This window comes from Physeter macrocephalus, chromosome 6 (genome assembly GCF_002837175.3).
Source record: "Physeter macrocephalus isolate SW-GA chromosome 6, ASM283717v5, whole genome shotgun sequence".
Lineage (NCBI taxonomy): Eukaryota > Metazoa > Chordata > Mammalia > Artiodactyla > Physeteridae > Physeter > Physeter macrocephalus.
The window spans coordinates 57975275-57985785 of NC_041219.1; the positions used below are offsets into that span (position 1 = coordinate 57975275).

Sequence of the window (10511 nt, forward strand, 5' to 3'; positions counted from 1 at the left end):
CAAAGGTCAGCCTGCTAAGGTGCAGGGCAGGTGGGGAAGGTTGGAAGGTCTGCAGGGGCAAATGGAATACCCAGCACATTCTCTTTATCTTCCTTTGGTCAGGCTGGGAAACTGAGGCACGAGAGTTAAACCTGGGGGTCTGTACCCCATCCCAGATGTGGGCCTGAGGGTATCAGATCAGGCAGGAAAAGGCACAACAAGTACTCTTCAGTTCGGAGGACAGGGAAACAGCAGTGTGCTTGTCTGACTGTCACCACGGCAACCACACTGAGCTGCCTTCCAGGCCCAAGTCCAGGGAATGGCTGGCAGTCACTTTTTCCATCACCCGCCCATTCCATTCCCGTTCCTCTTTCCTTCCTCCTTGGCCCAGATAGAGTGATTTCCCATCATGCATCCATTCTCAAGGAGAACAATGGATGGCAGCTCTGGGTGGAGGGTGGAGCACTTGGGCAGGGACAGAGATTGGGGTGGGAGGCGCAGTGAGATGCCAGAAAACTCAGAGTAAAGGGGAGAGGATTGGGGGGGGCTGTGATATGACCTGGGGCACGCAGTCCAGAACTCAGGTTCCCAGTCTCCAAGCCTATCACCCAACATGTGCACCAAGTATCCAGAAGAACACATAGTAGTCAAAGACACAGAAAAGGCTATCAAGCTGGGAGATGGCAGACGTAACTACTTCAGGGCAGAAGGCAACACTGAGAAAGAGGTTTAACAACATGTCCCAGAGGAGGGGGGGAAGAAGTCACTCCACCCAGCTCACTTGTCATGATAACACAGTCTACTAACACCTGGGGAAAGAGGATGGAAGTGAGGGTTCCCTAAGGTCCTTGGGCTGCCGACACGGCTGGTGGGGGTTCAAGGGTTCAAGGGTCCCAAGCTCCAGGTGACCACCAGCTCAGAGGAGCTGACCACCCTGCCCAGAACCTTTGAGAAATGAACATGACTGGGTGGGCAAGAATGCTGGTTCCTGGTAAGGAGAGAAATCCTGTAAACTGAGACAGGGGCCAGAAGAGGCTGAGCAGGGACCCTGCTCCCTTTCTTGTATGGGAGAATTGATGCAAAGTTTCTGAGACAAGCTGAGAAGCAGCTCCCACATGTGACGCAGATGGTCTCATTAGAAGAATCTGGGACACTCTTCAAAGCCAATTAGAAGAAAGTGAGTTCCACATCAGAGGTTTGCAAACACGGCAGCACCCGAAAATCGCACAAGCAGGTTCTTAAAGATAGAGATTCCTAGGGCCACCTCAACCTTACGGACTCAACCATCGGAGCAGCGTCAACCTCAGCTGCACACGAGGGTCATCCTGACACCGAGGGGGACCCCCTGATCGACTCAGTCAGAATCTCCGGTGGGGGGAAGACCTAGGCATCAAGTCCACTGAGTATCAATGCATGATCAAGGCTGAGAATCACAGCTCTGCAATGGGCTGGGATCTGTGTGTTTAACATGCTCTCGGCTTGGGATTCTAAAGGACCCCAAGTAGGCCTCACTCTGTTGGCAGGTATTTGGGAAGCTCTGCTAAAGGCAACGTTCCCCAAAGCAGTGAGTGTGGTCCACCAAACTAAGCAGGGGGAATGGTGGGGGCTGGAGACCAGGTCCTGGGGCCATAGTGAAACGGAGCAGGACCCTATGTTCCCTGCCCGCCACGTCCTCAGCCTGCCTTTTGTCTGAGGAAAAACTTTAGGCAAAGAATAAATTTAATCAGAGAAATGAGAAAATGCAGAAACAAAGGAAAACAGTCAAAGGAGACCAAATAATAATAATTTAGTCATTAAGCAAAGTCAAGGACCTTTAGTTCCTCCTCGAGGGCTATAGATAATATTCTGAGCCATATCCTGTGAGCTGTCTTATAGACGCTGAAACCTCCACCAGGTGGAAGAAGTGAACTACATGATGACCAGGCTGTAGCCATGACATAAGCTGCCACAATTCTGAGAACTGGCCTCAAGGAAACAGGAACAAACCAGCCCTGGAACTGAAGACTAACTGTACCTAAAACAATCAAGAGGATGCTGATCAGACCACCTCATGATTAATTTCAAGATGAGTGTCCGAGCTGACTGTGCTGTTTCTGCAGGTAGCCTCCTCCCTCTGTCTACAAAAGCTCTTGCCCCCTGATTGATGGGGCGGGGCAGGGGGGAATTCGGTCTTTGGACAGGTGTCCACCCTCCCCCCCACCCCCCCGGGGTTGCCAGCATCCAAAATAAAGCAAACTCTCCTTTCCACCAGCCTGGCCTCTTTATTGGCTTTTGAGCGGCGAGCAGCCAGACCCCACTTTCGGTTACAATAGGGATAGCCAATGACTGGACAAGAGTGATGCTTCTCTTCTGCACTGTGGCACATGGGAAACTGCGGAACTGGGGCCCCAGCAGGAGGGGCAGGGCTCACCGGACCCCCTCCCCCAGCACGGAGCTAGCTCTCGGTTTAACACTATGCTCTTCAGACACCCTGAGAAGCAAACCATCTGCAGCATACTCCTGTGATGAAATAAATCTCAAATTTTCTGGTAAGACAAGAAAAATTTAAACATAAAATTTTTCTTTGCCCATCTGGGCTTCCTCCCTCCTCGTGTGTGTGTGTGCGCGCGCGCACGCGTGTGTGTTGCATCTGCATTAACCCGATCTCCTTTGGAGATCACATTCTTTCTTAACCTCTAAACTTCCTTCTTAATCTTGTAAGAGGCCACGATGACCCATGACCATGCTTTGTACGAGCGGATCTGGATTGTGTAAACTGTCAATAATACGTCACTTAATATACAGCCCTCTCTCAAAACTTACGTAACTGTGCTTTGACCTCTAACAGGCCAAACAGCTCTCAGAGCTTTCTGAGAGGCTGTTCCCAGGTTATAACCCTCAGTTTGGCGTGAATAAAATTTCCCATTTCTTTCTTAGATCGACTGGTTAATTTCTGTGTCAACACCTGGACCTCAACAATATTTGAAGTCAGCCTCATGCATACGGCCTCTGAGACCAGGGGGTCTGGGTTTAACTCCCACACTATACTTCCTAGCTGTGTGATGTTGGGCAGGTTACCTAACTTCTTTGAGCATGTTTCCTCAGCTGCCATATGGTGATAAGAATAGTATCTATGTCCTAGTGCAGTGGTGAGACTCAATTAATCCATGAAGGACACTTGCAACAATACCGGGCATGCAGTCAGCGCCCCATAAAGATGAGCTATGAGACACATATATATACATATATTATTTATTATACATTACGTCTGACTATGCACCAGGAACTATTTTAAGCACTTTCCATGGCCTGGTGAGCAGGAGGTCCAGACCCAGGAGCTCGGCCTCCTCTCTGAGGCCTTTGGACAAATCACCTCCCTGCCTGGGCCGGATCTCCCACGCGAAGCCAGGGCCCAGGCTCCGCAAGGCCTCGGGCATCTTTGACCCCGGAGGTGCTGAGCCAGACCCTCTCTGGACACCGGGCACCTGTCAACCTGCAGCCGGGACCAGGGTTCCTCTTCCTTCTGACTTAGTCTGGGAAGAGGCGAAAACAGACGGCACGCCAAGGTACAGAGCCGGCCTTCTGCGTGTGGCTTTGGCGTGAGGGAGAGTTTCTCCGCGCCGCCCGCAGCCCACCCGGCACCTGGAGCATCCCAGAGGGCCCGGCCGCCTTGCTGGGAGCGGTTCTCCAGGGAACCACGCCCCTCCCCGCCCCCCGCCCGCAGGAAGTGCCACCGCCCAGCCCGACCCCCGGGCAGCGCCTCCGCCGGCTCCCGAGCTGGCACCCGCCGCCCTTGGATCAGCCTGGGCGCGCCCGGGCCCAGACGCGCACGAAGTCTCCCGAAGCCCCGGCCCCGAAGGAGAAAATGAAAATGCCGAGCGCTGGGCCCAGCGCGCCCCCGCTCTGGGGAAGCCCGGGCCCGGCCGGCGGCAGGGTGGCGCCCTCAGGGGCCCTCCCGAGGGTCAACTACGGGCGGCGGCCGGGGCGCGGCGGGCGGAGGAAGCCAGAGGACGGCTGACTCATCTTCCTTCCCGCCGCCGTGAGTCACCCGCCTCCCCCGGGACCCGCTCCCTTTAACCCCACCGCCCCCGCCGGCCCTCAGGGGCCCTCCCGAGGGTCAGCTACGGGCGGCGGCCGGGGCGCGGCGGGCGGAGGAAGCCAGAGGACGGCTGACTCATCTTCCTTCCCGCCGCCGTGAGTCACCCGCCTCCCCCGGGACCCGCTCCCTTTAACCCCACCGCCCCCGCCGCCCCGTGGCGCCCCGTGGCGCCCCCTGGCGGCCGCCCTGACTCCCCGCTGCCCCTCCCAGCGCTCTGCGCCCCGCCCCGCGGCCCCGCCCTCCTCACCCCTACGCGTCTCCACCTTCTAAGCTGAGGAGCTCCGGAAGCCTTTTATACTTAGTTTATGCATTTAATTCATCCTCACAGCCACCCTGGGGGAGGCAGTTGCCATTATGCACCCGTACTCAGATAAGGAAATGAAGGCTTAAGTCATGGTGTGATGACAATTTTTTAAAAAATATTTATTTATTTATTTTTGGCTGCGTTGGGTCTTCGTTGCTGCGCGCGGGCTTTCTCTAGTCGCTGAGAGTGGGGGCCACTCTTCGTTGCGGTGCGCAGGCTTCTCATTGCGGTGGCTTCTCTTGTTGCGGAGCACGGGCTCTAGGTGCGCGGGCTTCAGTAGTTGTGGTTCGTGGGCTCAGTAGTTGTGGCTCACGGGCTCTAGAGCGCAGGCTCAGTAGTTGTGACGCACAGGCTTAGTTACTCCGCGGCATGTGGGATTTTCCTGGACCAGGGCTCGAACCCGGACGCACAGGCTTAGTTACTCCGCGGCATGTGGGATTTTCCTGGACCAGGGCTCGAACCCGTGTCCCCTGCATTGGCAGGGGGATTCTTAACCACTTCGCCACCAGGGAAGTCCCTGTAATGACAATTTGTAGACCACTTAATTGTTTAGGCAACGCTTTAACTCCACAACAATTGGAGAATGAGGGATTATCCTGCCCCTTTACAGATCAGCTAACAGGTAAAGTCCCAGGAAAAGTAAATGACTCCTTCAAGGTTGCTGGGACCCAGGCCTCAGCCCCCAAGCCCTGGGGCTCTTTCCATTTTCTCAATGTCATCCCCCCTCTCCCTTCCTGCAGGCAACCCATGTGACTCACGGTCGAACTCAGCCCACATCCAGATTCCAGCACGGGGAGTAAGTTAACCCTGCTGGATGCTTTCGCGTGAGAACCCACCTAAATAAATCCCCCTGCTGGGAAGCCAGCTATGTGGGGCCGGGATTTCTTTTCCTGTTTTATTCACCGCTGTCTCTCCAGTGCCTAGAAGAGTGAGTGTCTACGTTTCATGGAGCTCCATAGATAAGTGAAACCTCTCCGCCAAAGAGGCCAGGCAGCCCCAACAGGCCTCAAGGAGATGGAGAGAGGGACTTCCCTGGCGGTCCAGTGATTAAGACTCCGCCAAAAAAAAATGGGGAGACAGGAGATGAAGGGTGGTGGAGGGGTCAGTTCTGCTCCCAAACGTCTCCCAGAAGAAAAGATGCCTTCTAGGGCTCCTTTCGCTGCAGGCCTTCATGCTTCGTACCCTGTCCAGGTCAGAAAATTCTTCCCCAAACCTAGCCTTGATCTTATTCTCACATTCCCTACATACCTGAGGGGCAGTAAGTGAGGATTGCATCCTCCTGGCTCCTCATGGCTGCTTCTAGAAGTGTCGTCCCACCACCACCCCTGCCACCCCTGAATAAACATCCTTGAAGAAGCTGGGCGATCGGCTTTAGCTCCCGTTCCCCTTCTTCCTGGTGCCCCTTCTTGCTGTTGTCCTCTGGCCTCTTGGCCACTTCCCCTCCTTCCCTGAAGACTCGGCTCCTGGCTCGACGCTTGCTCTCCCCGTGACTCTGCTCTCACTCTGCCAGGCAGCATCCACGTGGGAGAACCATCCATCACCGTGGCCTCTGATCCTGGTCCTCTTCCTCCCCAATGAAGGAAATTCTGATTCCTGCTACAAAATAGATGAGCCTTGAGGACATTATGTTAAGTGAAATAAGTCAGTCACACACATAGAGTGTATGATTCCACTTACATGAGGTCCCTACTGTGGTAAAATCCGCAGAGACAGAAAGGAGTGGAATGGTGGTTGCCAGGGAATGCAGGGCCGGGGGATGGACATGGGAAGTTGTTGTTTGATGGGTACAGAATTTTAGTTTTACAAAATGAAAAGAGTTCTGGAAATTGATTGCACAACAATGTGAATGTACTTGACACTACTGAGCTGTAAACCTAAAAAAATGGTGAAGATGGTAAATTTGGCATTGTGTTGGGGTTCTTTTACAATTAAAAATAAGAAAAACATACATTAGCTGGCATTTCTCTCCTGCTTTAAACCCTAGAATGGCTTCCTATTATGAGAATAGCATCTGAATTCCTTACTTGGTCTAGAAAGCCCCGATGACTTCTACTCCTCTGTCACCCTCACCTCTGCTCTGGGTCCCCTGTTCAGCCGCGCCAGCTGCCTCTGCGTACCCAGACCAGGCTCGTCCCCCCCGGAAGGCTCTGTCTCCACCTTTTCCCATGGCAATCCCCACCCTTTACTCTGAGCTAACGTGCTCAGGTTTTCCCTGGCCAAACTATCTGTAGATTTCCCCATTTTTCTATGTCGCTGTCCCCTTTATTTCCTTCAGAGCACTTTTCTCAGTTTGCAATTACAGGCTTATTTGTTTACTGCCTGTTTCCTGCTGACATGACCACCATCGCTGCCATCACCTCCAGGCACTAAGCCCCAAGAAGGCGGGAAGCAGAGGTGTCCGGATCCCCCTCTACCCCAGCACCCAGTACAGGGTGCTGGACACACACTCAGTCCCTCCTACATCTTTGCTGATGAATGAGTGAGTCTCTAGCTTTTTTCTCGGTGTAGCAGCAGCACAGTGAGAAGCAGGCATTCCTGTGGTTAAATCCCAGCCTCACCACTTATTAGCTGTGTGTCATGGGGCAAAGTACTTTCATCTCTCTGAACTTCAGGGGTTTTGGGGTTTTGTTTTCTGTAAAATGAGGATATCTCGCAAGGTAATTTTGAGGATTATTGTGTTAAATTATATATAACAAGTGCTCGCCACCGATAGATGTCAGCATATTAGTACCTAACATCATTGCATTCTACTATCTCAAGGGGATACTATTACTCTGAGTCTCATCAAAACTATAAAACCTCCCTCTAGATAGAAAAATGAAGCTAAACACATATTTTACACATAAATTCTAGGTGTTCACTGACCATCAGAAGCCTGACCAGAGTCACCAGGTTAAGAACGGGAATATAAGGGAGAAAAACAAAGCGAAGCGTTAGTGGTCAAGAATGCCTGGGGAATAACTAAAGCAGCCCCGCAGGTCCAGGGCTGCCATCCCTAGTTCTACACCGCCCCCTGGCGGTGGGATAGAATTGTTGCCTAGGATTCCCAGGCCGGAGGAGAAATGCAGGATTCCGAGTCCCTGCTCCGAGCCTACCCTCAGCATCTCGGATGGCCTCTGTCCACACTTCTTCTGTCCTTCCCCGCAGCCCACCTCTTAGGAATTTAAAGTCTCTTGGAGCACTGAGGGACTTCCCTGGCAGTCCAGTGGTTAAGACTCCGTGCTTCCAGTGCAGGGAGCACGTGCTCGATCCCTGGTCCAGGAACCAAGCTCCCGCATGTGGTGTGGAGCAGCCAAAAAAAAAAAAAAACCAAACAAAAACAAACAAAAAAAACTCTTGGATGACTTCCCTGGTGGCGCAGTGGTTAAGAAACGCCTACCACTGCAGGGGACACGGGTTCGAGCCCTGGTCCGGGAAGATCCCACATGCCGCGGAGCAACTAAGCCCGTGCGCCACGACTACTGAGCCTGCACTCTGGAGCCCGCGAGGCACAACTACTGAGCCTGCGCGCTACAACTACTGAAGCCCACGTGCCTAGAGCCCGTGCTCTGCAACAAGAGAAGCTACCTCAATAAGCCCGCACACCACGAAGAGTAGCCCCCGCTCGCTGCAACTAGAGAAAGCCCACGCGCAGCAACAAAGACCCAACACAGCCAAAAATAAATAAATAAATAAATAAATTTATTTTTTAAAAGAAACAACAACTCTTGGAGGCTTGAAATGTTTCCAAGGAAAGTTGTATCACTGGGCCCTCAGGTAGACTGGTAGTTTCAGGGGAAAAAGTAATAAGCACCTTAGTTCCCCACTTTTCACAAATTCGAAATGTGGCATTGATTACAGCTGTCACAGCGTCTCATTATATTAATAATTATTACAATCCTAAAGATTTCAGATTCTTAAAGATTTAATTAATGGGGACAGGGGACTCTGGTGAATCATTTTCCTGTCGTATGCATGTTTTTGTTTACCTTTTAAAATGTGCTTTTATATGTTCATACTGTTGTGCTATGTTATACCCCCCAAATTAGAAAAACTCATGAATGGCTCAAAAGTGCTTCTTTGACTCGTAAATGTAGCAATTAAGGTAGTAATCGGGATCTGACAACTCAGAACAATGCCATTCATAAGCTGTGAACTGGGTTTCAGTGGGGATATGATATGTCTAAAGGTGCTGGGATGAAGGAAAACGTGAGTGATTATTTTGCACAGTAAGAAAAAAGAAACTGCAAATAGGAACTACCACAAACATTATCTGGAAACTGGGTTTTATTGACTCTTCACCCCTGTCCCCAGTGCATTATCAGCTCTAAAAAAATGTCAAATCGAGGTTCAAAGTCGTTAAAGCTTGTGTATCGGTCATAGTTAGAGCCTACTGATTTCTTCCAGAATAACTGCAATATAGCATTTCCCAGAATAAAAATTTAAGTTTGTGATAGAGAGAAAGGCCCCAGGAATATAGCACATCACTCAAGTTGCCCTCACTCTTCAGAGCAAACACGAGTACAAGAAAAAAACAGAGAAGACAGACAAATCAGTTGTGAAGTTAGTGACATAGATACTTAGAAAGCAGTTTTATTGCCACTGTTGGATGTCAGAGAACAATGGCAAACAAGGTTCAAGAGCGATCACCATCAGGTACAGATGCCAGCATTCAGTTCTCTTTGTGGCTGGTGAAAATCCTCATATCCAGACGGTGCGATAGCTTTCAGAAGGGGGAAAACATATATGATGGCAAAGTAGTCAATGAGTTTCTGTTCCGCTTATCTCTAAAATTCTCTACTGCAAGAGAAAAATACTTTGTCTTATTAGAGATTATTTGGTAAATGAAAAGGACACACTGGAATCAGGACAGATGAAGCACTGGCTTTGGGAGCAAGAAGGCGGGAGGTCTAAATTCTAATAAAGGAGGTTGTCTAACTCTGAGCTTCAGTTTTTCCCTCTGAAAATTGGGAATGATGTTGATAACAGTAATAACAGTGCCTGTTTCATACAGTTGTGGTAAAGATTAGTGAAGAACTACATATAAAGCATTTAGGGCAATGTCTGGCATATATTGAATAAGCTTTGCGCAGTGGCAGTATCGTAGCCAATGAGGTTTATCCGAGGCGCGATTATTGCTAATTGAATAGAAAGCACTCAGTGAAGGTGAGTTATGATTATTATCATCATATGAATTCCAATTCCAACACTGTTTAATTCACGGAGAACCACTGACAGCCCTCAATATGTGTCCTGAACCCAATTCAGTGTTGAAGGAAATAGAAAACATTTTCACCATGAGTCAAACAGCAGTCACTAAGGACACGTTCTTTTCAATGTGGTCACAGAAATAGGCAGCAAGTACAAGAACCTACTTCCTACCCGCAACCCCTAGGAAGTACACGGATGCTGGAGGGCAAAGGAGTTCACATGAGTCTTGTTTTGTTTTAGCATTTTATTGAGATATAATTCACATAACATAAAATTCACCATTTTAAGGCTTCCCTGGTGGCCCAGTGGTTAAGAATCCGCCTGCCAATGCAGGGGACACGTGGGAAGATCCTACATGCCGCGGAGCGACTAAGCCCATGTGCCACAACTACTGAGCCAGCACTCTAGAGCCCGCGAGGCACAACTACTGAGCCCACGTGCCGCAACTACTGAAGCCCGCAAGACTAGAACCCATGCTCCACAACAAGAGAAGCCACTGCAATGAGAAGGCTGTGCACCTCAAGGAAGAGTAGCCCCTGCTCGCCGCAACTAGAGAAAGCCCGCGTGCAGCATCGATGACCCAATGCAGCCCAAAATAAATAAATAAATTTATTTTAAAAATATCGCACAGAAACGAAGACCCAAAGCAGCCAAAATAAATAAATTAATTAATTTAAAAAAAAGTTGTTTTGGGCTTCCCTGGTGGCGCAGTGGTTGCGCGTCTGCCTGCCGATGCAGGGGAGCCGGGTTCGCGCCCCGGTCCGGGAGGATCCCACATGCCGCGGAGCGGCTGGGCCCGTGAGCCATGGCCGCTGGGCCTGCGCCTCCGGAGCCTGTGCTCCGCAACGGGCGAGGCCACAGCAGAGGGAGGCCCGCATACCACAAAAAAATAAAAAATAAAAAAAAAATAATAATAATTCACCATTTAAAAGTGTACACTTCAGTGATTTTTAGTATATT

At 50.7% G+C, this 10511-nt stretch overlaps 1 pseudogene; it reads left to right on the top strand.

Moving 5' to 3' along the window:
- The first annotated feature begins 9421 nt into the window (after positions 1–9421).
- On the top strand, positions 9422–9554 carry LOC112066374 (uncharacterized; annotated as a pseudogene).
- Positions 9555–10511: the final 957 nt, after the last annotated feature.